Source organism: Aethalodelphis obliquidens, unplaced genomic scaffold (genome assembly GCF_003676395.1).
Source record: "Aethalodelphis obliquidens isolate GAN/ISIS:26980383/991018 unplaced genomic scaffold, ASM367639v1 scaffold1, whole genome shotgun sequence".
Taxonomy (NCBI): domain Eukaryota; kingdom Metazoa; phylum Chordata; class Mammalia; order Artiodactyla; family Delphinidae; genus Aethalodelphis; species Aethalodelphis obliquidens.
Window position 1 is genome coordinate 74,285,098 of NW_020837945.1, and position 22,190 is coordinate 74,307,287.

The 22,190-nt window shown below is 43.8% G+C and overlaps 1 long non-coding RNA gene across 1 annotated transcript; it reads right to left on the reverse strand.

Moving 5' to 3' along the window:
- Nucleotides 1–921: 921 nt before the first annotated feature.
- LOC113621613 (uncharacterized) lies at nt 922–6,901 on the reverse strand. The gene is made up of 2 exons (XR_003433239.1): nt 4,794–6,901; nt 922–1,313 (listed from the first exon to the last, which is right to left on the reverse strand). It is a non-coding gene; the product is annotated as an uncharacterized LOC113621613 (long non-coding RNA).
- Nucleotides 6,902–22,190: the final 15,289 nt, after the last annotated feature.

Sequence of the window (22,190 nt, forward strand, 5' to 3'; positions counted from 1 at the left end):
CAGTTTCCAATATTTCGGTGAAAATGTAGATAGATAAACCTAATATCACAAAAATGTTAAGAATTGCTAAGTCTACGTGGGAGGTATGTGGATGTTCATTGCTCTATTCTTTCAACTTTTTTCTGTACTTGAAATTATTCTTAATAGAAATCTTGGGGGAGATTGGGAAAGGAAAATTCTTGAAGCAGAGTTTCTTGACCTATGTTTCATGGGCTTTGGGGGAAGAGGTAGATCAGCTTCAGGGACCAGGAAGCTTCGAAATGTATACGCCAACCTTTGCGGGGTGTGTGTGTGTGTGTGTGTGTTTCTATCCTCATTATGGGGAAAGGTTTATTGTTTGCAGCTCTTCTTCGATTCTCAAATGGACCTATGACTCCCCTTCCTCAAGATTAAACACCATTGCTTCAAACTAGAGATAAATTTGCAAGTATTATACCTTTTGTAAATGGATACAAATGGCCAGAGTCTGTTAGCATGTATCATTAGTACTTTGTTGCAAAATCTGAGTTAGTTTATAAATATAAATTGTATACTACTCTGTCTTCATATTCATTAACTCATTTCTTGGTTTCTCTTACTTATTACTTTTCCTATTACAGTTGACTTCTTAGACTTTCTCATAGTTTAAAATACTAATTGCTAATATGAACATATCTGTTTTCCTTTGCACAAATTTAAAACTGAAATAATCATTTTGGTATCTTTCTACATTATAAAAATAACATAGCCTCACTATATACAGTAAGTCTCCTACATATGAACGAGTTCTGTCCTGAGAGCACGTTCTTAAGTCCAATTTGTTTGTAAGTCCAACGAAGTTAGCCTAGGTACCCAACTAACACAACTGGCTATATAGTACTATACTGTAACAGGTTTATAATACTTTTCACACAAATAATACATGCAAACAAACACAAAAAATAAAGAAAACGTTTTTAATCTTACAGTACAGTACTTTGAAAAGTACATTAGTACAGTACAACAGCTGGCATAGAGGGGCTGGCATCAGTGAACAGGCAAGGAGAGTTACTGATGGGAGGAGGGAAAGGAGGTAGGAGGTGGTAGGGCTGAAGGATCGTCAGCAATAGGGGATGGAGGGCAAGCTGCAATTTCACTCACACCTGACGTTGATGGAATGCACGTTCGCATCTTTGAAAGTTCGCAACTAGAAGGTTCCCATGTATGGGACTTACTGTACAACTTGTAAAATACAGAAATGTATAAAGAAGGAAATAAAGTTACCATTAACCCATGCTCCGGAGGTAACTGCTATTAACATCTTGTTGGATTTCTTGCTTTTGGTGTGTAGGCTCCTGTGTGTATGCATATATACATATATATATATATATATATATATATAGATGAAACAAAATTGAATAAGGCTGAACATGCAGGTTTATATTATGCAAAAAAGAACATTTCAAACTTCTTTACACTTTATTGTCTCCCCAATTTTTATATAGAAGCATTCAAATGGATTTCTTCAGTCTTCATCTTAAATATGGTTGTTCAAATCCATGTGTTTAGGTTTTAGTGAAGGCAACTTTTCCTTGAAATCTCTTATCTCTTCTGAGTACTTAATACCCTGACTAATATTATTTATGTTCAGTGCCTAGAGTTATAGTTTGTTTTACCCATTGAGTTGCCCCCATGAGATGGGCAAGAAAAATACAATTTTTCAGTCCATACTGGTTGTTCAGGATAGAACCAAAATACTGCTGACCCCAAACAGTTGGAAATCTGGGGGGGCTGGGGTTGGGGGGATGAAATCTGAATAAACTCTGATTTGTGTGTAGCTTGTTCTTACAGGTCTGATATTTGGTGAAATCAGAAGAGTGCAAAGGAAAAAAGCTATGGCTGCCTGCAGGAGCCACTTCTGGGAGCCAGGAGGTTGCCATAGAGACGTCATGGGGCAGAGGAGAGACAAGGGGCCTGGAGAGACTGGCCGTGTGACACTTGCCATCCCCTGACTTTCAGTGGCACTTGCTGAGGCCCTAAACACATTTTTTTTTTTTTTTCCTAAACACATTTTGATTTGAACCAGGATTATTTGTTTACTTAGGTTAATGTACGTAAAGCGCCAACAAAGTGTCTGGTACTTAAATAGCACAAAACAAATACTAATCCCCTCATGTCTTATTAGACCATGAGTTCTTGGGAGGCATTTGTGCTGTTCAGTGCAGTGTATAAGAACATGGGGTTGGATCCAGATAAACCTGTTTAGGGTGTCGAGTTTGCCTCTTATTAGCAGTATGACTTTGGGAAACTTGCCTCGTAAGGATAGTAATAGTTCCCATCTCTTTGGGTGAAAGGATTAAGTAAAACCATCCCTATAATAAAGGCTAATATTTATCAAGGGTTTACTATATTCAGAGCACTGTTTTAAGTGCTTTAGGTATGACCATCTTATTTAATTCACATAAATCTGTGTGCTAGGTACTAGCATCCCCATTTTGCAGATAAGAAAACTGAGGCACAGAGAAGTTGAGTAACGTGTCCAGGGTCACAAAGCTATTACATAGGTGAACTGGGATTTGAACTGAGGAAGTTAGTACGCTGGTATTTTTACATCCACTTTGCACGGCACCTTGCCGTGGCCATCCCCTCATTGCGTGTTTGTGCGACTGCACGCCTGGGAAATACTCGCTGAATAACATCTACAGGAGTGTCTTTCCAGGTTGCTAGTTAGAAGAGCACTAAATGTATTCCTGTTGTGAATAAGAAAATGTGCTCATTTAGAAAAGAGACACATCATATGAACCTGATATTCAGTCCTTTAAAATAGTAGCTTTAAAACTCATGTTTGAATAACCTCATGGAAGAAAGGTTGGTCTGGTGAACATTTGTGCTGTTGCCTATTCCAATCAGCTGCTGAGTTGGGCTTCTGCCAGATTAATGACTCTTCTCCCATATGCAAGAGGGCGAAGCATGAGAGTGTTACCAGGAACTGAGGCCTGAACGGGCTTGCAGGGCCGGGCTCCCAGCCGAGTCACACCCAAGTGGTGGGCGCTTGCCAGCTTTGGGGCTAAGCTATTGCCCCAGAGAGGCTGAGCAGGGCGGGCAGCTCTTTGCTTGCTGATTCTCTGGTCTCCCAGGGCAACAGCCTAGAGCCGACTGTGGTCACCCGTGGGAATGCTCCTCCTGACTCAGCGGGGCCTGCAGTGCCCCAGGGTGTGGCTGTGTGTTCCTTTGGGCCCCTCACAGATAGCATTTATTTCAAAGGATATCACTGCGCCATCGTGGGTTGAGGGCTAGAGCTGCAGGATGGAAGCTGCTTGATTTGAGCCCTATTAGGTCCTCAGAAAGTGTCAACTTTTAGAACTTTTCACTGGGCTGCTGCTGTATGCATAAAGTGCTTAAGATGGAGACATTTGAAGCCTGTTAGTGTATCAGTACATCTGTGACCATCAGAAAGAGACTAGAGACCTCGGTTCTAGAATCAACTCTTTCTCTTATGTGTTGTATATTTGGAAAGATCACTTTCTCTCCTCTAGGCCTCAGTTTCCTCATCTGGAAAATTAATATAACTCCTGCCCTACCTGTATCCCTGGATTCGGCTGAGAACCAGACGGGATGATGAATATAAAAATGGTCACTAAGCAGCCAGTGCTGCCTGAAAGCAAAGAGCCATTTCTTCTCCTGCAGGTGAATCTTCCTGCCCTGGTTCCTAGTGATCCTCCTGGTTTTTTTTTTTTTTTTGGCGGTACGCGGACCTGTCATTGTTGTGGCCTCTCCCGTTGTGGAGCACAGGCTCCGGACGCACAGGCTCAGCGGCCATGGCTCACGGGCCCAGCCGCTCCACGGCATGTGGGATCTTCCCCGGACTAGGGCACGAACCCGTGTTCCCTGCATCAGCAGGCGGACTCTCAACCACTGCGCCACCAGGGAAGCCCCCTCATGTTTTTTTGAGTCTCTGACCATGGCCAGCTTGGAGGGCTGGAGTTTGATTTTATTAAGAGAAGTGGCTGGATTCCTGACCTGAGAGGCCAGCAAGGAGCTCCAAGAGGAAGGACAGTCTCAGGAAGTCGGTGTTGGAGGCTATGGGATTAGCCATGCCTGTTCTGTCTGGAAGCCTCCCTCCATTTCCAGCTTCAGTGGGTTGGGCTCTCATTTTACTAAAGGGGGTAATGCAGGTTTTCTTAGTGCCTCTCAGTCTTCCGCGGTACTTTTGGGAACTCTTTTATGTTAGGGGTACATATTGGAGTGCAGGGCACCTTCAGAATGAAGGTTACTTTGGGAGGGGGAAGTGGAGGCCTCGACAAGGCTAAATCTCAGCTCATAAGGACCAAAAAGGAGAGGAAGAGAGGGAGGAGGAAAGGGGGATGATGCTAGCCCAATGGCAGCTATGCTGGCTCTGATATGCTCATCATAGATTTTTTGGCAGGAACAACAGAAACTTTTCAGCCAATTCTTTTTTGAGGGGGAGGGAGTGGCACCCTTGTTCTTTGTGCATTAAGATATAGCTGTTGTTGTACCAGAAGAGCCTACTAATGGCTGCACAATGGTAGACAGGAGTGAGGTCTGGCCCCCAGGGTTCTGCACTCGGTTCCAGCTAGAGCATGTCCTCAGGGGAGTGACCTAAAACTTGTGTCACAGAAAGTGAAGGGATGCTTAGTGAGGAGCATGAAACTTGCCTTCATATACCTGAGGACCCATCCTGGGGAAGGGTAGCCAGCTCTGTTAGCTCCCAACCTTTCCTCCTCCTCCCCTACTCTCCAAGCTTTGGCTCATTATAAGCCAGAACTTTCTATAAGTCAAGATTCCTAAATGTGGTGAAGCAGAAACCGACTCACCTCATGAAGCAGCCCACGTGGAAGGGTCTCAGAGACACAGTGGGGTTGACCTAGCTGATGTCCCTCCAAGTCCCAGATCTCAAGGACTGAGTTTGCAAAGTTATGATCCGACCTACAGGAAGTTCACTCAGCAGTGCTCCAGAGCTTTCTCCATGATGAGAATATCCTTTAGGACTATATTGCTGGATCTTTCTCCATCACAGTAGGCCTTCGAGGTGCTGTAAAGTTCCACTGCCCTCTGGTTTTGCTGGGAGGGGAGGATGCCCGCATTGTCGTTCTGCGTTCTGACTAGCCCCCTTTTTCACATTTCTTCTTCCTTCTTTATTCTCATTTTGTTGCTCTTGGCGCTAGAATTTGTGGAGATTTGTTCATAACAATTACCCTCCGCCTTGAGAAGCATGTGGAATGTTTTAGGAATATTTTTACAGAGTCTCGGACCATATTTTTATGGCTTGAAATTAACCAGAGAACTGCAAAAATGCAGGCTTGCTTATTCAGCTCTACGTCCCGAAGACGAGCACTTCTCGCCTCCCGCTTCTGTTTTCTGGGTCCTTGGGCCACAGTTAGTCCTTAGACGGGATCCCTTCTCCTCTGACAGGACTATGGGTTCCATGAAGCTCTGTGTTTTTATCGTCAAGCCTTCTGGTCCTCTTCTCACCTCCCGGATACCGTCTTTCTCCTTGATTTCCTTTTTTCTCTCTTCAGTCCTTGCTGCCTCCCCATGCTCCATATTTCTTCCATCTTAGAAGCCCCTCTGAGCTGAAGGTACTTGTCTGCAATGGTGTTTATACCTGCTTCCTGAAGGACTCTCGGAGATCATGCATTTGGGGCGGAGGTTAAGATGAGTGGGCTTTAGTTCCCTTTAAAAGGGCTTTAGCCATTCAGACTATTGTTTCTCTTGGGAACTGAATTGACAGGATGCTAATCTCCAGCAGACATCCTTTTGCTCAGCCATGCTTGTGAAGTCCTCGTCCATTTCCACATTTTCATCATTTTGATCATTCTTTTCAGACTCCGACATAAAGGCAGGTGTCTGGTGCTTTTTATTTTCAAATTTAAAATGTTAAAGGCTGAGGAAAACTGTCTGAGTCTTGAATGTGAGTCCACAGAGCTCTGTTTGTTGGCCCATGACCCCACATCAACTGGGCATTATTGACGACTGTGCAACGGGTGTTGGGGGTCCGCACGAAGACAAAGGAACTGGTGTGACAGCTTCCTGCCCTCGGGCACTCAGAGTCCAGCCAAGGAGACCCCCCTAGGCCACGGTGAGGGCCAGACCAGGTGCTGTGGGTGCCCTGAGGGGGAAGGCTTGAATTCTGCTTGAGTGGAGATGGTGTAGGGGCAGAGAGGGGAAGGCTGTTCAGCTAAAAAGGTGAAATCTCAGGTGGGTCTTAAAGTACCTGAGGAAAATCTTGCTGGGAAGACAAGGATTCTGTGGGCAAGGAACAGCATTAGGAAAAGCAAGGGATTATGAGAAGAGCGGTATGTTTAGGGATCAGAGAGCAGCTGGGTGTAAGTAGGGGTAGTGGACGCGGGTGGAAGCCGGGGTGGGAGATTGGGGAGGTGTCTTAGAGGGGGCTCATGAAGGGCCTTGGGCGCCACGTGAAGAAGTTGGGATATTGGTGATGGGAGTCATATTGATCTCTGCCCCCCACCCCAATCACCACCACCTTTCTGGAGGGTTTTCCTGCCCACCAACTCGCTGCGAGATGCTCGGAGAGGCCTCTGTGAGTGTGTGTATCTCCGGCTGCAGAATGAAAGACAAACAGGAGTAGTGGGAGACTGGCCCCAAGGAGATGGCCTCGGAGGATTCTGGGATAATCCAGGTGAGAACCGTGGAGCATCCACAAGACAGGCAGCCTCTGCCTCACGGACCGCACGTCGATACTGCCCACCACGTCCAGCGACAGTGCCTCCCCTGGTGCTCAGGCTGCCTCTGGCTTGCTTCCCATCCTCTGTGGTCACCTATCACCTCCCTTCCCAGAACTCACCCTCTTGTTTACGGTGGCCCCTGACTGGGGCTGCATCCCCAAAGCTCCCTCAGGCACTCCCCCCAGGACACACAGGCCAGAGACATGGTGGGATGGATGAGGTGTAGCCTCGGGGGCCCCCCTGCAGAGGAACGCTTACAGGAAAACAGAAGTTCTCTGTGTCTCAGCTGAGTTTGGGCTGGACTCACCATTTCCTTCACATCCAATGCAGTCCCTGTGGCTGTCTGAGGAAAAGGATTGTGTGGGCTGGGGAGGCCTGCCTACATTAATGTGAACTCAAAGGCTTCCTGCTCACGGCATGGGATGGCTTCAGACCTGTTTTTGCAGGCCTTTTGGCTGCAACCGGGGGAAGTTCTTGCATGACATCACCCAGCTGAACATGTGCTTGTGTCATCCTCAGGAGCCCTGGCAGCTCCCAGGGACTCTGCCAGCTTCCATCTCCCGGAGAAGAAGCCCTGTCCTCCTGGCCCTTCCCTCTATACTTTGCCTCCCAAGGTTTAGAGCAGTGTTTGCCTGAATGTTCTAGCTGTTCAGCAGACAAAAGATCTCATGGTGGTCCACAACCTTTGGGAAGACTCTGGGTTGAAGAATGCTAAGTAGTTTAGTTCACTTCAGGCCTTCTCGAGATCTCTAACATGCTAATACAGTTGGCCCTCTGTAGCCAGTGGAGGGTGGATTGAACTATGCCTTTTTTTTTTTTTTTTTTGGCTGTGTTGGGTCTTCATTGCTGCTCATGGGCTTTCTCTAGTTGCGGCGAGCGGGGGCTACTCTTCGCTGTGCTGAGCGAGCTTCTCATTGTGGTGGCTTCTCTCGTTACGGAGCACGGACTCTAGGCGCAGGCTCAGTAGTTGTGGCGCACAGGCTTAGCTGCTCCACGGCATGTGGGATCTTCCCGGACCAGGACTCAAACCCGTGTCCCCTGCATTAGAAGGCAGATTCTTAACCACTGCACCACCAGGGAAGCCCTACTATGCCATTTTATATGGAGGAGTTGAGCATCCCTGGATTTGGGGATCCACAGGGGTCCTAGAACCAATCCCACACCAATCATGCGGGATGACTGCATATATACTGTGAGTCTCCCAGAGTGGTTAAGAATATGAACAGTCCATTTTCCACACTTATTTGGCTAAGGCGCTTCCTCATGCCCCTTTCTTTGTTACCGTAGGGGCTTTCCCTCTGGGGAAAAGGAACTCAGCTGGGGGCTGAACTTTGTGGAGAAGATTCTGAGAGCAGCTAAACTTTATCTCCTAGATTTTGGAGGGATTCTAATTAGGGTCAGCAACACCCCAGTTTGCCTGGAGCAGTCTTTTTTTTTGTTTTTTTGCGGTACGCGGGCCTCTCACTATTGTGGCCTCTCCCATTGCGGAGCACAGGCTCCGGACGCGCGGGCTCAGCGGCCATGACTCACGGGCCCAGCTGCTCCGCGGCACGTGGGATCTTCACGGACCGGGGCACGAACCCGTGTCCCCTGCATCGGCAGGCGGACTCTCAACCACTGCGCCACCAGGGAAGCCCAAGCAGTCCGTTTTATATGCGTTGCCCCAGCATAATTCAGATAGACTCCCGACTTTTACTCTCCAAAGTGCCCTGTTTGAGGGCTGAATTATATGGTCACCCTGGCCGTAAGTCCACTACAGGGTCCAGGGCCCAGCCACTGGCCTTCTGGACTCCAAAGGGCAGCTATTGTTAGACTTACTTCGGCTTCTGCCCATAACACAGTCTGATGTCACCCTTTGACTCACCACTTGCTCTCTGACAACCTTTGATATTTGCCAGTGGGTCCCGAATTCTTTCCCCTTTATTCAACCACCATATTCAGCCTGGCAAAATGCCTCACCTTCTCCAAAGTGGTTCTGCAAGGGAGAGCGACAGAAAATCAGGGCCCCTAAGAAACGCAGACCTTTTGTGTTAGGTGTCCCTTCACAATGCAGGCCTTCAGTCGTGGCATTTCTGGACTGCCTCAGCCCATGAACTTTTGGACTCTGCGTCTGCTGGTCTGTCTCTGGACTGTTTGTCTGTGTCATTCTCTCTCCTCCTTCCCTTGTCTCCTCTTTATTCCTGCTACTGAAACAGCCACCTTCCTGCTGTCAGATGCTCTGAGGGAATTCGTGTTAGAAAATATCAAGAAACCATTCTTATTTAGGGGATGAGAGGAATAAAAGGAAAAAGACCAAGGGTAGGAACCAAATAGCTGATGAATTAGGGCGATCACAGAACTTATGGAGAAAATTGAAAGAATTAGAAATTTTCTTGATTCTTTTGGAGGGGCAATTAATGGCCTGTAAGATTTGATGTCAACTTTTGTTCGCTTTTTGAAAAATATTTTTGTTGACAAATTCATTTTCAGAGTGTTAGAGTCTGGCTTTCCAAAATTCTTTACGTGGAGACTCAAAGTGGAAAGATGAGGATTTACTGAAGAAATGCTTTCTTTTTATTTGATAAAGTAAAAAGTGAGAAACATCTTTAAAATTTGCAAAAGCCTCCAAAAAATCTCACCAGTTAGAAATACAAGAGGGAACTAGTGATCAAGTATTTGGGATTTCTTTTTTATTAGGGGATGTTGTTGGATTTAAATCCTACATACCTGAGTTTCATCTGGTTGTAAATGTCCCAGGCAATAGGGTTTCTTCATGGATTTTTGCTTCATGTTCTTAGTTGTCCGGGACAGACTCTTAAACCCTTGTCTCTTTCTCAAAAGAAAAAAAAAAAAAAAGTAACTATTTTGATTTTAAATTTAATCCTTTAAAAAATTGCTCAAGTTATGGATCTTAAAAATAAGATCCACTCTTTTTTGGTGACCATTTTGGCCCTTTTTTCCTTTCCCCCCACCCCCTTTCTCCCACCAACGGCATAGTTTTGCTTTGCCTTTTTTTGAGCATGTGGAGGAAGTATTGTTTTCTCCTTAACTCTTTTGAAAGAATGAGGTTATATGGCTTTAATACTGTCATCTAGGCTTTCCTAGTATGTGTCTGTTTATAGCAGTTTTTAATTGGCCTAAATACCATAGTTTTCAGCTCATTCGTCTGTTGTAGAGTCTTCATGACTTTCCTTGACCAAACCAAACCAAACTAAACAAAAATCAAATCAGAGCCCACTCTCAAAAACACAGCAAAACTGGCCCGCTGGTTCTCAGGAGATAACTGACTAAGGTTACTGTCTTATTTTTTTTTAATATATTTATGCACATAAATATATGCATATATATCGGTATTACATTTCAAATTTTTTTCAAAAGATGCTTCAACCCTATTATGTAAATCCTGACTGAAAAACTTGAAAGAAATATTTGTACCTAGACATTAAAATCAAACCTTGATTACACAAGCTCCACCTCATTTTGTTGACTTTATTTTTAAGAGAGAAGGCCATTTAATTAAAAAAATTCCCCATTTCTTTCTTTTCTTCCCCTCTCCCCTCCCCCACCCTTGCTATTGTCTCTTAGGACCAGGAAGTTTATATGTAAACAGAAGCTGTAATCAGACCCCTGACCTCCTCTGGGCTTTCAACCCAGTGTTTCCACAGAGGGATTAACCCCAAATACCAACTTGCTCTCAGAGGCAAAATTGTTCCTGAGGCGGGCATCACCAAAGGGTTTTCTTCTCTCTAGGCTTTCACATTCACCCTGCAAATAAGGTCTTCTCAAAGGGAGGCTTAAAGGCGGCCACGGGAAAGCAAATTGCCGGGCAGCCTGGAGCCGGGAGGGATGCTGAGAATTCTCTGGGCTCTCCAGCCCCTTAGTCTGTCCTCTGCCCACCAAGTGGTCATAACCTTCCCGATCCATGAGTGTGGTGGGAAAGGGCCAGTTTGCTTGGTCTAATAATGCATCGCTCTGTGCATGCGTGTGCATACTTGTGCGAGTCAGTGTGGGTGCGCATATTCCCATCTTTGGATTTACACACAGGGTGTCTTGTGGATGGCCGGCTTGGGGGCAACTCAGGGGTGCTGGCAAGGAGCAGAGTGTGGGGATGGTGGGGATCATGATTTCCTTCTGGGGGGGGGTGGTCACGAGCAATAGTCCTGGCCTCTTGTCCAGAGCCACAGCTGTGTGCCTACAAGGGGAAAGTTTGCAAGTCGTTCTGTTTTATTCTTCCCTGCAGGTCTTAGAATGTCCACTCATTCTAAGACTTAAGGGAACGCTTTGAACCAGGCATCAAGCTCTGGGCTGGACGCCAAGTCAGCTCTGAAAACAGTCAGAGCTCCCCTCTGGCTCCCTACTCGCTGGGCAGAAAGGCTGAGAGAGTGGGTTCTCACTTCTGCACCCACCTCACACCGCCACCCCCCGGGCCCCGCCCAAGTCGGTTCCCCACATCGCCTGAACAGCCCTGCCCTAAGCCGGGATGCGGATGAGACAAGACAAGGAGCTTTTCTTAGGCCAGCGCATCCTCTCCCCACCCAGACCCCCAACAATTTCTCATCCGAGAGACAAAGTATCTTTCTTTTAAAGGCTCCATGTGGCATGTCCAGAAATATCTCATGTTATTAAGAAGGGGGATGGGGGTGGGGAAAGGGCCCGATGAGGCTGCTTAATAGCTCCTAGCAGCTGTGGAAAGTTTGATGCCGCAGGAGCACCCAGACAGAAAATTAAAAAACTAATAAAGTCCTCAGTGAGGGGGCGCTGGCATCACGACAGCTTTACTTCTCCAGACACCTAATAAAGAGACATTCCGGGACATTCACTCATAAGGGGAGTCTGCAGGGGTCACGGAGAACAGTGGAAGGCGAGCCATGGAAACACAGCAGTCACTCACATCCCTGCAGGGAAGGGGCCTTGGCTTCTTCTCCCCATCCCCCCCCCACCCCCTTGGCTCCATGTTAGGAAAATGGCAGGGTGCTCAGGACCAAAAGAAAAAACTAGAAAGACCAAAAAGAAAAAAACCCACAAAAGAAGAGGGGATCGATTACAGGAGCCCCGGATTTAGAAATGTCACTTTCACGGAGAGAATAAGCAGGAGGCTGACGTTTGACAGTTTAGGTATTAGAGGGACAGGAGGCGAGGTGGAGACTGGCATATGGTTTGGCTTCTGGAGGTGGTGGAAGAAGAGGGCTTGGAGGACTGAGGTTGGTTCAGCGGCGTTTGGGAAGCGCTCTCTTCACCATAGGTTTTCTCACGTGGATTTTTCCACTGCGGTTACTTGGTCCTTTTGGATCTGAGTTTCTTGGGGTCTACGAGGTTATGGGGTTGCCGGTTGAGACTTTGGTTTTAAAGGACATTTATGTGATTATGTCTTGGTTCTCAAGTCGGTTTTGTGTGCATTTGAAGATTTTTTTCACCATTGTTTTTTTAATGGTGACTTTGAACAACCAAGCCATCGGTCAGTTGTGGAGATATCCCCATGGGTTGGTGGTACCAGTCTTTTCACACAGATAACTGTGAAAGGGCCAAAGGTGGAACGGAACAGCCTGTTAGGAACAAGAGAGTGAAGTGAAGTAAGTCAGACAGAGAAAGGCAAATACTGTACGATCTCGCTTATGCGTGGAATCTTAAAAAACCAAATGCGTAGGAACAGAGAGAACAGATTGGTGGTTGCCAGAGGGGGTCGGGGTGTGGGCTTCGGGGTGGGGGGAGAATGAATGAAAAAGAAAAAGTCAAAAGAAAGTTGGTTCCATTTCCTAATCTGTTGAATTCAGTTCAAATTTTTGAGAATGGCTTACGTTCTCACTTTCTGCCTAATATTCTGAGACCAGCCGCCAGACTGGTTCCTCGGGATTGCCTCTCCACAGCAGTGGTTACAACGGAGTAATGATACATTTGCTTTAGAAAAATACAGTTTCACGTTGTGCAAATGGCCTTTGCAAGCTGGCCTGGAGATAGTCCTTGCACAGATTTCCCAAGGGCTCCTGGTACCATGGAAAGAGAACCTGAGACAAGAAACCCGGGCCCCATCCTGGCCAGCTCTGCCACTAACAGGCCTGGGTTGCTTGAACAAATCGCTTGTCCCCCGTGGGCCTCAGTTACTTGTTCTATGGGGTGAAAGGGTGGGAAACGACGTCTAAGGCCCCTTCCTGCTCCCAGCCGCTGTCGTTTTGTGAGGTGAGAAGGTTTGCCTCTGTATTGGTGTTCCTGGCTCTCCTGTGTCAGAGAGAATGTTTTCCCTCTGGCCTTTCGTTCAGCTGGGGCTTAGCAGAGTGGAGCTGTAGCCATTGGGTATGATGCCGGACAGATCAGTGGTTATGGGATGAAATATGGGCTTTTCAACTTTTCAAGTCCAGAAACTCTTTCATGGTCTTTTTGGTTTCTTTGTTTTGTTTTTTCTCAAAAAAAATAAAAAAAATAAAAAGGTTTTTCTCCCATGAGCAGCGTCCCACATTTAAGAAAAGAGCAATGCTGCCACTGGGGTGGGCGTGGGCTTGTTTCTGTTGGGTGGATCTCTCTGAGGGAGGCCTAGGAAGTTCTCGTTGATACTGGAAAGATCTAGACCACTGCTTCTCAAATTTCAAAGGGCATAAGGATCATTTGAGGGTCTTGTTGAATCCAGATTCTGGTTCAGTAGCTTTGGGGTGGGACACGGAAGTCAGCATTTCCAAACAGCTCTCAGGCGATGGTGCTGATGCTGGTCAATGGACGACACTGTGCGTAACACGGCTAGACGATCCCAACTAAGGTGTCCCCTCGGCTCCTCCAGAGAACAGCAGAGCTCACAGAACGGGAAACACTGCAACCAGACCCTCCGGACCAGGGCTTCCAGAGGGATAGAACTCCCTATGTTAAGAGATAACTTTTCAGGTGCATTCTCGATGTCGGTCTGTCACAATCTAGCTGAGAATCAGTCTTTACGTATGTTCTCCCTTTTGCCATCTGACACTTGAGTGGTTTCCTCTCTCCGTTTCTCTGTCTCTGTCTCTCTGCTTCCGGCATCGGGAAAAGAAAAATTGGACAATAGGGTAGGGAAGAACAATGCGTCAATTACTTAGAAAGCTACAGTATAGAATCAAATGAGCCCCATACTCTGGCTCATTAACAACATTTTATTACTTAGCAAGTCTAGAACTAGTGCGGCAGCTGAAGAAAGAAACGTAAATCATTTAATACACCTCTCTTCATTGAGCCGCACGCCAGGGCCACCTTCCCCGTGGTATTATTGCACCAATTACCTCATTAGGAGAGAAGAGCTGCTTATATGACAGGCTCGGGAAATTAAAATGGCAGAGGGACATCCTTCAGAAGGACTAATTCTGGGCTGGGCTGGGCTGGGCTGGGTTGAACAGTGAACAGCGGCGCAAAGGGCCTGTGAGGACCTGGGACTGAAGGTAAGACAATGATCCCTGTTCAGTCTGACCCCAGGCTTGGGGACAAGATCCGGTTTCACTCTTGCCGTGTTCTTTGGTCAAGAATGTAAACCCCAGTGGCTCTTGTTCTTCGGTTTGTGTAAGATCCACTGGGGAGGCTCGTTAGGAATTCACGTTCCAGGGCACTACCTTGAGACTCTGGTCCAGGAAATCTGGGCTGGGCTCCAGCCAAACCAGCCTGTAGTAAGGCCCCTGGGTAGTTCCCCTGCAGGAAGTCCACAGATGCTCAAAATTGTAAAGAGGGTCCCAGTGACTTCACCCCAAACTCAGTTGGGTGTATGCAGATTCCTCCATCAACCACGGGTTTTCATCTTTCCAAAATACAGACCAAATGAGCTCTGAATGGGTTTGTTTCCTTAGACACAATACAGATAATTTTCTCTCTTTCTGTCTGGCTGAGTAGCAGGACAGACTGAGTTGGACTATTAGCTTGGATGTTTACTTGCTGTGTGACATTGGGCAGGTCATGGTGCCCTTGAGGCTACGGTCTCCTCAACTCAGAATGGGCACGGCCATTGGGAAGAGCGAAGTACATAGACATGTTATTGGTCAAGCCACATTGTCTTTTGGCAATCATTTCCTTCTCTGTAAAACGAGAATGTTGCCCTTGAGGATGGATTTGGGGAGTCCAGGTTGCAAGTGGGTTCTCTTTCTGGCAGCTTTTCCTGTTTTCCTTCCCTGTAGTGACAAGAACTTCAACCTCCAGATTTTGTGTAAATATTGAATCTATAGCAATGGTTTTGTAGAGTGTTCCAGTTTCCTGGGTTGATGATTAATGTGGTTTTCTCAGAGTGCGTTGTGCCTTCTCCAAAGGCTTTTCCTGCTAGTCCTGTGAACCACACAAAAGCTAAATGTTATTTCTGCTTTTCTCTCTATTGTCACGTGTCATCTGCTGTCGCGGCAGCAGATGCATTCTGTGTTATCCCATAGGGCAGAAGAAGCATCAGCTGAGAGACACGTAGGGAGGTGAAATTAGGCTTAGAAACTGGAATTTCCTATTACAACAACTTCCCTGATTCAAAACCTTGGCTGGCTTTACATTGCCTACCATGTCATGCACAGACTTCTCTGTCTGGACTTAAGTGTCTCATTGCCTGGCTTTAGCAGGCTTTGCTAATCCTATATCCTCTTCCTAAGTAACTTGCATTGTGTGGCTTTAATTCACTTTTGTGATGGTCACTCTCCAATCCAGATCCCGTTCTGCATTTTCATCAGTCTGCAAAGCTTCTCCAGTGGGCTATCTTGTCATTATAACAAATTCAAAATGTCCTCATGAACACCCATCATCTTTCCCTTAACTTCACTGCTCTTCCCATCTTCCTCATTTCTGTTTGTGGAAGGATGATCTGGCCTTAGGGAATGAGAGCTGACTTGGAAGATTTGAAACCTCCTTATTCTGTCATCTGATCTTCTACTAGGACCCGTTGCTTTGAAATATCTCAATATTAATAGTTACAAGAAATCTTTTCCAGTTCTTATAGCTCATGCTATTTCTTCTTCCTCTAAATCGATAATGAAACGTCTCTAGATTTTATAGTTCATGGGCCTGGTTGGATCTCACATGTGGTGGAGAATGGTTTGTGAGCAGCACACGTGCAAATGGGGTTTCTTGATAGCGTCAGCCAATTACGTGTATAAATCCATGTCGTATGATGCCAAATAAGTTCACATACATACGCTTTCATTAGGAACAATTCACCCTCTAGAACAAGCAGAGTTACTGTCCTGATCAACTTTGCACTGATTGAAACACACCTGGGGTGCTTCTTGACTATTATATTGTTGTATGTGTACTGCATACACATGTATGAACTGTCAAAGACATTATCTGAAAGTTTCCCATTACTATTAGATTTCTATCGATTTCCCCCTGAATCTCTGAGAATTCTTGCTGTATTTTTTTAAAATTCTATATTATGTGGCATATAATGGTTCATAACAGTTATGTTTTCTTTATGTTCGCTTTGTCAATATTTACCTAAATTTCACTTAAGCTTTTCACTTTTAATTCTACTTGGATAAAAAACATTGTGATCCTGATTTTTTTATAGATTGTACATTTGTGAGTGTGATGTATTTGCTAGTGTATCTTTCTTTAATCTGATACTTTTCTTTCTTTGTTTTAGGTATATATCTTGGGATAGCATATGGATAGGTTTAGTTTTTCAAATATTGGAATTTAAGTCATTTACATATATTATCATAATTACTCTGTTAGTTTTTATTTGACGTAAGTAAAGTTGCTTATGCTTTCTGATTTTGGGTTTTTTTTTCTTTTCTTTGTTTTCCTTTTTTTGCTAGTGAGATGGAATATATAAGCCCTATTGCAAAATTCCATTTGGATTGCACTGAAAAATTTAAAAACATATGGACTTTATTTTCCTAATTAATAATTTAAAAAAATTCTACCTATCAACTGTTTCCTATGTAAGGTTATGAAATAAACACACTTTTATTTCCCCCTTCCCTGCTTTACTCAGTTTCCTGTTCTATTTATTTAATCTGGGATTTTAGACTCAGATAGTACTTTTTGCCCCCCAGTGTTTTGTTTTATGAAAATATGCAAACATACAAAAAAGTTGAAAAGATTTTACAGTGAACGCTTGTGCGCCCAGCCTCTAGTTTCTACTATTGCCATTTTACTTTCCTTGCTTTGTCATGTATCTATCCATCCTTCTGTCCATTCACCAACTCATCTTTTTTTAAAATGCATTTCAAAGTAAATTGAAGAAATCAGTATACTTCACTCTAACTATTTCAGCATGAATATTATTAACTAGAATTTAATATTTGCTTGCAGTTTTTTTACCCCTTTGAGGTAAAATTTACAAACAATGAAATACACAAATCTTAAGTGTATTTTCATTGAATTTTGACAAATATATACCAGATGTTATTTTTTAACATTATTTTCTCTTTCAATTATTGTTTTGTATTTTAAAAACTCTTTTACAATCATGCTTTTAAATTATTTAGATGATATATTTAAATGGTTTTAGTAATCAACATGAGTTCCATTTCATCAGAACTTCTCCATTCTTTATTTTGATTCATCTCTCAGTTGGCTGGAGTGTACCTTAAGTACTTTTTTCAAGAAGGATATGAGTGATATACTTAGGAGTCTCTGAGTAGCTAGACATTTTCTTATAGTTCTTTCAGACATGAATGACAAGTTGGATGAGCTTAGAAGTCTTAACTGGCAATCTTTTGTACCCAAAACTATAGATATTTCTGTATTGTCATCTGATCTTTAATGTTATAGGGCTATCTGAGGCTATCTGCCTGGATAATTGTAAATTCTTCTATCGCTTCTGAACTTGAGTATATCTAGTAGTTGAAATCTTTGAGGTAATTTGCCAGGTACTCAGTGGGATCTTTTGACCTGAAGTATATAGTTTTATTCAATTATGGCAGAGGTTGGTAGCGGTTCCCCCAAATGCACATTTTCCTTCTTAGTAAACTAATTCTTGACTTTCATATGGGCACATAGCTGCTTGGAATAAAACCCATATTTTCCAGACTCCCTTGAAGTTTAATGTTGCTAAACTTCATTTCTGTCACAGGCAGCTGACTCTGATCCTTATGGTTATATCAGCTCAGGAAAGTTTTCTTCTCTTATATTTTTGGTTATTTTGTTTTGTTTATTCTGTTCTCTTTTGTTTTCCCCAGGAACATCTCTTATCTCTATTTTCTGTATTATCTGTTCTTTAAATCCAACAATTTTTTCTCTTATTATTTCAATCAGTTTGTCTTTTTCCTCCTCATTTCATGGCAGAGTTTCTCTTCTGTACCTCCGATTTTGACTTTTTGCTGTGCCCATTCTACTCTTTATTGTTTTTAATGAAAAATTTAATTAGCTATTGCTTTTTAAGTTTCCTTAACTCACTCATAACTTTCTGCCTCCTCTGAGCATCACCTTTTTCATCATTGCCTCTGGCCCTCAAAGCTTCACAACTGGAGTGGGGAGGGCAGTCAGGTTTGGTGGGGTCTCAGTCTCTCTGCCGCCTACTTCCTGGAGCCCCTGCTGTTTCTCAGGAAGCAGAGGTGTGAGATGGCTTTCAGTGCCTGCCTTCCTCCAGGCCCACCTGCACCATGTTGAACAGGATGGCCCCAGGCTTTCCACCTTGCAGAAGGCACGCTTTCCTGTGCTGGTCCTCCTTCCCTGCAAAGCTTCTTCTTTTTTAATTCTTCTCTGGGTCCTTTCAGAGGAGATCTGGTGTGCAAGACGTTAAACAATTAGTTCCAATGCCTTTTTACCCAGGAGTCTGTAAAAGACATTCTTTAACATTTTTCATATTGTGAGAGCATATACCGTATGCTATAAATTTATTTAAAACAACCTTAGTCTTTGTAGGCAGAGGAACAGAGATGTAAGAGAACTTGAGTCCCCAACTTAGTCACTTGTAAACCATGTGATCCTGGTCATACGCTCTTCAGTTTACTTATCTGCAAAACAGGAGTAATACCTTGGATTGAATGAGATCAAGGACAGTATTGAAAAGCATTTTTAAGTTCTTAAAAGCTAAAAAAAATGTAAGAAATGGCAACCATTCTCTTGATGTTCTTCCTCTTTTTGCTTCATATAGGCTGGGTCCACGGTATGGAAGATATTCCATAAATCTTTGTTGGTTAGTTATTTGGAATGAATGTCCAGAAAATGCTGAAGAATACCTGAGGAGACAAAAGAGAGTGATAGAGTGATTAAATATGTCATTAGTGCCTTCTTTGCTATTTATAAGATTTCTTTTAACCTGTAGTATTATCTGCTTAGAAAGTGCCAGATTGTATTAACCATGTTCACATTTTCTCTCTGATCCCTCCTTCCAACCCTTGCTCTCCATTCCCCCAACATTTATTGTAAAAAGGTATTCTTTTAAAGACTTTTTTTAAAGAAATGTAATTATCCATGGCTCAGTGTCACTTTTAAAGTTGTCCCTTGGTACTTTTTGGAGGCTGCAAAATATGTTTAATTTCCAAACCTTCTTGGAAGTCATCCAATAAATTCAGGCATGCAAGGCATGGTCAGAGTACAGGGTGAACGAAGAGATTGTGCTGTGAGTTGGCCAGTATCGTTTATTATAGGCAATCCAGCAGGTGCGTAAATAGCTCCTACTGGGAGGTTTTCCCCTCAGCTTCCCAAAATGGCTCCATTTCAACATCCAGCAGTGACGCTGTATTCTCAGAATTGGATTAGCTAAGCACTGGGCAAGTAAAATCCACTAGAATGATCCAAAGGAAAGCTTTGCTTCCACATCGACTGCATTAGTATGAAATAGGCTTTTATTTATCACAAATTGTAGGTTTCATCAACTAATTGAAAAGTCTAGTTCTTGGAAGTGCACATATACATTTCATGTTATATAGTTCAAGTCTATGTATGTCATTTTTGAGTCCTTACTAAGTATCAGACCCTGTACTGGGTGCTGTGGAGGGTAGTCAGATGAGTGCAACCTCGCCTTGTCTTTGGGAGTTCACACGTTTGTTGGGAGACAGGGGCAGATATATCATCTCATCATGAAACAGATTGGGAAATTATAAATGCAAGCAAAATGCCGTGGTGTTAGAAAGGAAAACTTGGCGACGCCTCTTGGTAGAGTAAGAATTAAAACTAGGCATTCTTGCATTCATTTTTTACACAGACAATTATTGAATGCTTTATATCATGAACACTCCAAGAGGGCCAATTTTAGTTGTTAATAATTTACAGAAGAATAAAGTTCAACAGGCAGAAAAGGGAAGGGAGGGCACTCCAGGGAGTAGGAGTTTAGTTGAAGCCTTGAGGCTACAGGGCCTGCCCAAGAGATGAGGAGGAGTCGGAGTCGGGTGTGGCTCTGACCCAGGATGTGCTTATGGGAGTGGGGGAGGGGGTGCTGTAGTGAAGGTAAGGATGGAAGATAGATGAGGGTAAAACTGCAGAGGGTTCTGAACACCCAGCAAAAGAACAATAAGTTTACGTTTAAATCACATTTTTACAAATTGAGTCATTCTAAGTTTACTGGGATTGCTCCCTTTTTGGTGTAACAATTGGAAGTGCGCTGTCTGGGAATCAGACCACACTGAATTTGAGCTGTGTCAGATGAATAACTGTGGACAAGTTATTTAACCTTTCTGACACTCAGTTTTCTCATCTGGGAAAATGGGGTTTGTGCAGATTAAGTGAAAAGACATAGGTGAAATGTCCACCAAGGGCATTTGTCCATCTTTAGTAGGTACTCAATAAGGATTAGCCTCTTCTCTTTCCCTCCCTTCCCTTCCTCTTTTTCCCCTCCCCTTCCCAGAGGAAGGCTCTGATGAACAACACATTTCAGTAAGATCACTGAGTCCTCAAGCTTGGTTGCTAAGTTTTTTTCTCAATTTTTATCCCAGTGGTTCCCAAACCAGAGCAGTCATCAGAATCACCTACAGGTTGTGTGAAATCACGGATTGCTGGGTCCCACCCCAGTTTCTGATTCAGTAGGTTTGGTGTGTGGGGGGGGCTGAGAATTTGCATTTCTAACACATTCCCACATGCTGCTGATGTGGGGAGTGCACTTTGAGAACCCCGACCTTATCTTGTTTTGCCCTGGCGTAGACCCTGTTAGTTGCTTACCCAAGAGCTATCCCCTCATCCCTGCTGACAGAGCCCTGAGTTGTTCTGGTAGTATAGAAAGATTCTTTGATTTCAGTGTTAGGCTTCTACCTCAGTGCCAGAAGATGATGATGATGATGGGTCTAAACCAATCACGGTAATCTCAGTTCCCTTGACCATTGATTGATCTGAATGTACCATGTAGTGTCTCAAGAGGTGTAAGGGTGAATCAACTGACAACAACTCACAAAGAGAAGGGCTTCTGCCCCTTGCACCTTCTTCCTGAATGTGTATATACTGCTGCAGTTACACTAGTCATCTTGGGACCAAGAGACGACAAGCACGAGGAAGAGAACCAACATGGCAAGGACGTTAGGGCAGAGATACAGGAAGAGCCTGGATCCCAAAGGCATCATTGAGCTGCATGCCCTGGATTCCTACCTCAACTTGTTCTCGGTGAGAAAAATACATTTTCATTTGTTGAAGTCACCATAATCTCTTCTTTTGTTACTTGCAGCCAAACACACTCCTGACTGATACAATCTGTTCTAGTTCTCTGATGGCATAATTAATATTGACTTCTTTTATAGATGAAGACACTGAAGTTCAGAAAAATGAAGATGACATAATATATAGTGGTAGAGCTTAGATTCCAACTCAAGCTTCCTGATTAAAAGTTCTTGGCATTTTCCCACTGACCTATAGCTCAACCATTCTAATTATTTCTTCCTACTAATATAAATAAATAAAAATAAATAAATTTCTGTTTTTCCTTCTATTAAGGAAGAAAAAATTGATAATTCCCTATCTGTTCTGAGCTTTACTTGTGCCTCTGCTCTCAGCCATCTGACTTCTGATTGTTATTTATTAATTATCTAAATAATTAATTCCTTCCACATTTACATATAGATGTACTATATATAACGTTTGAACTTGATCTTTTTTGTAATGGACAATCTTACTTTTGTTCAGATTTTGTTCCTTACAGAAAGAAGCAGTTCAAATTAGCTTTGTGTCCTAACTCTTATTTTTTTTCTGTCCTAAGATTTTTACTTTTATTTATTTTTATTTTTTTGAATTTCATTTTATTTTATTATTTTTTAAATTTTTTTATTTTTTCCGGTACGCGGGCCTCTCACTGTTGTGGCCTCTCCCGTTGCGGAGCACAGGCTCCGGACGCGCAGGCTTAGCGGCCATGGCTCACGGGCCCAGCCACTCCGCGGCATGTGGGATCTTCCCGGACCGGGGCACGAACCTGTGTCCCCTGCATCGGCAGGCGGACTCTCAAGCACTGTGCCACCAGGGAAGCCCCATTTTATTTTTTGTATACAGCAGGTTCTTATTAGTTATCTATTTTATACATATTAGTGTATATATGTCAATGTATCCTAACTTTGAGACATAGGCTTCAGTTATACTTCTAAATTTTTGAAGACCTTGAAGTTCTAATCAAACAAAAATTATAGAGCAATACTAGTAATCTTCCAGAAAACACAATTGGATGCCGACTACTATGTAAACCAGCCTGCATCTCTGACTTTGATATAT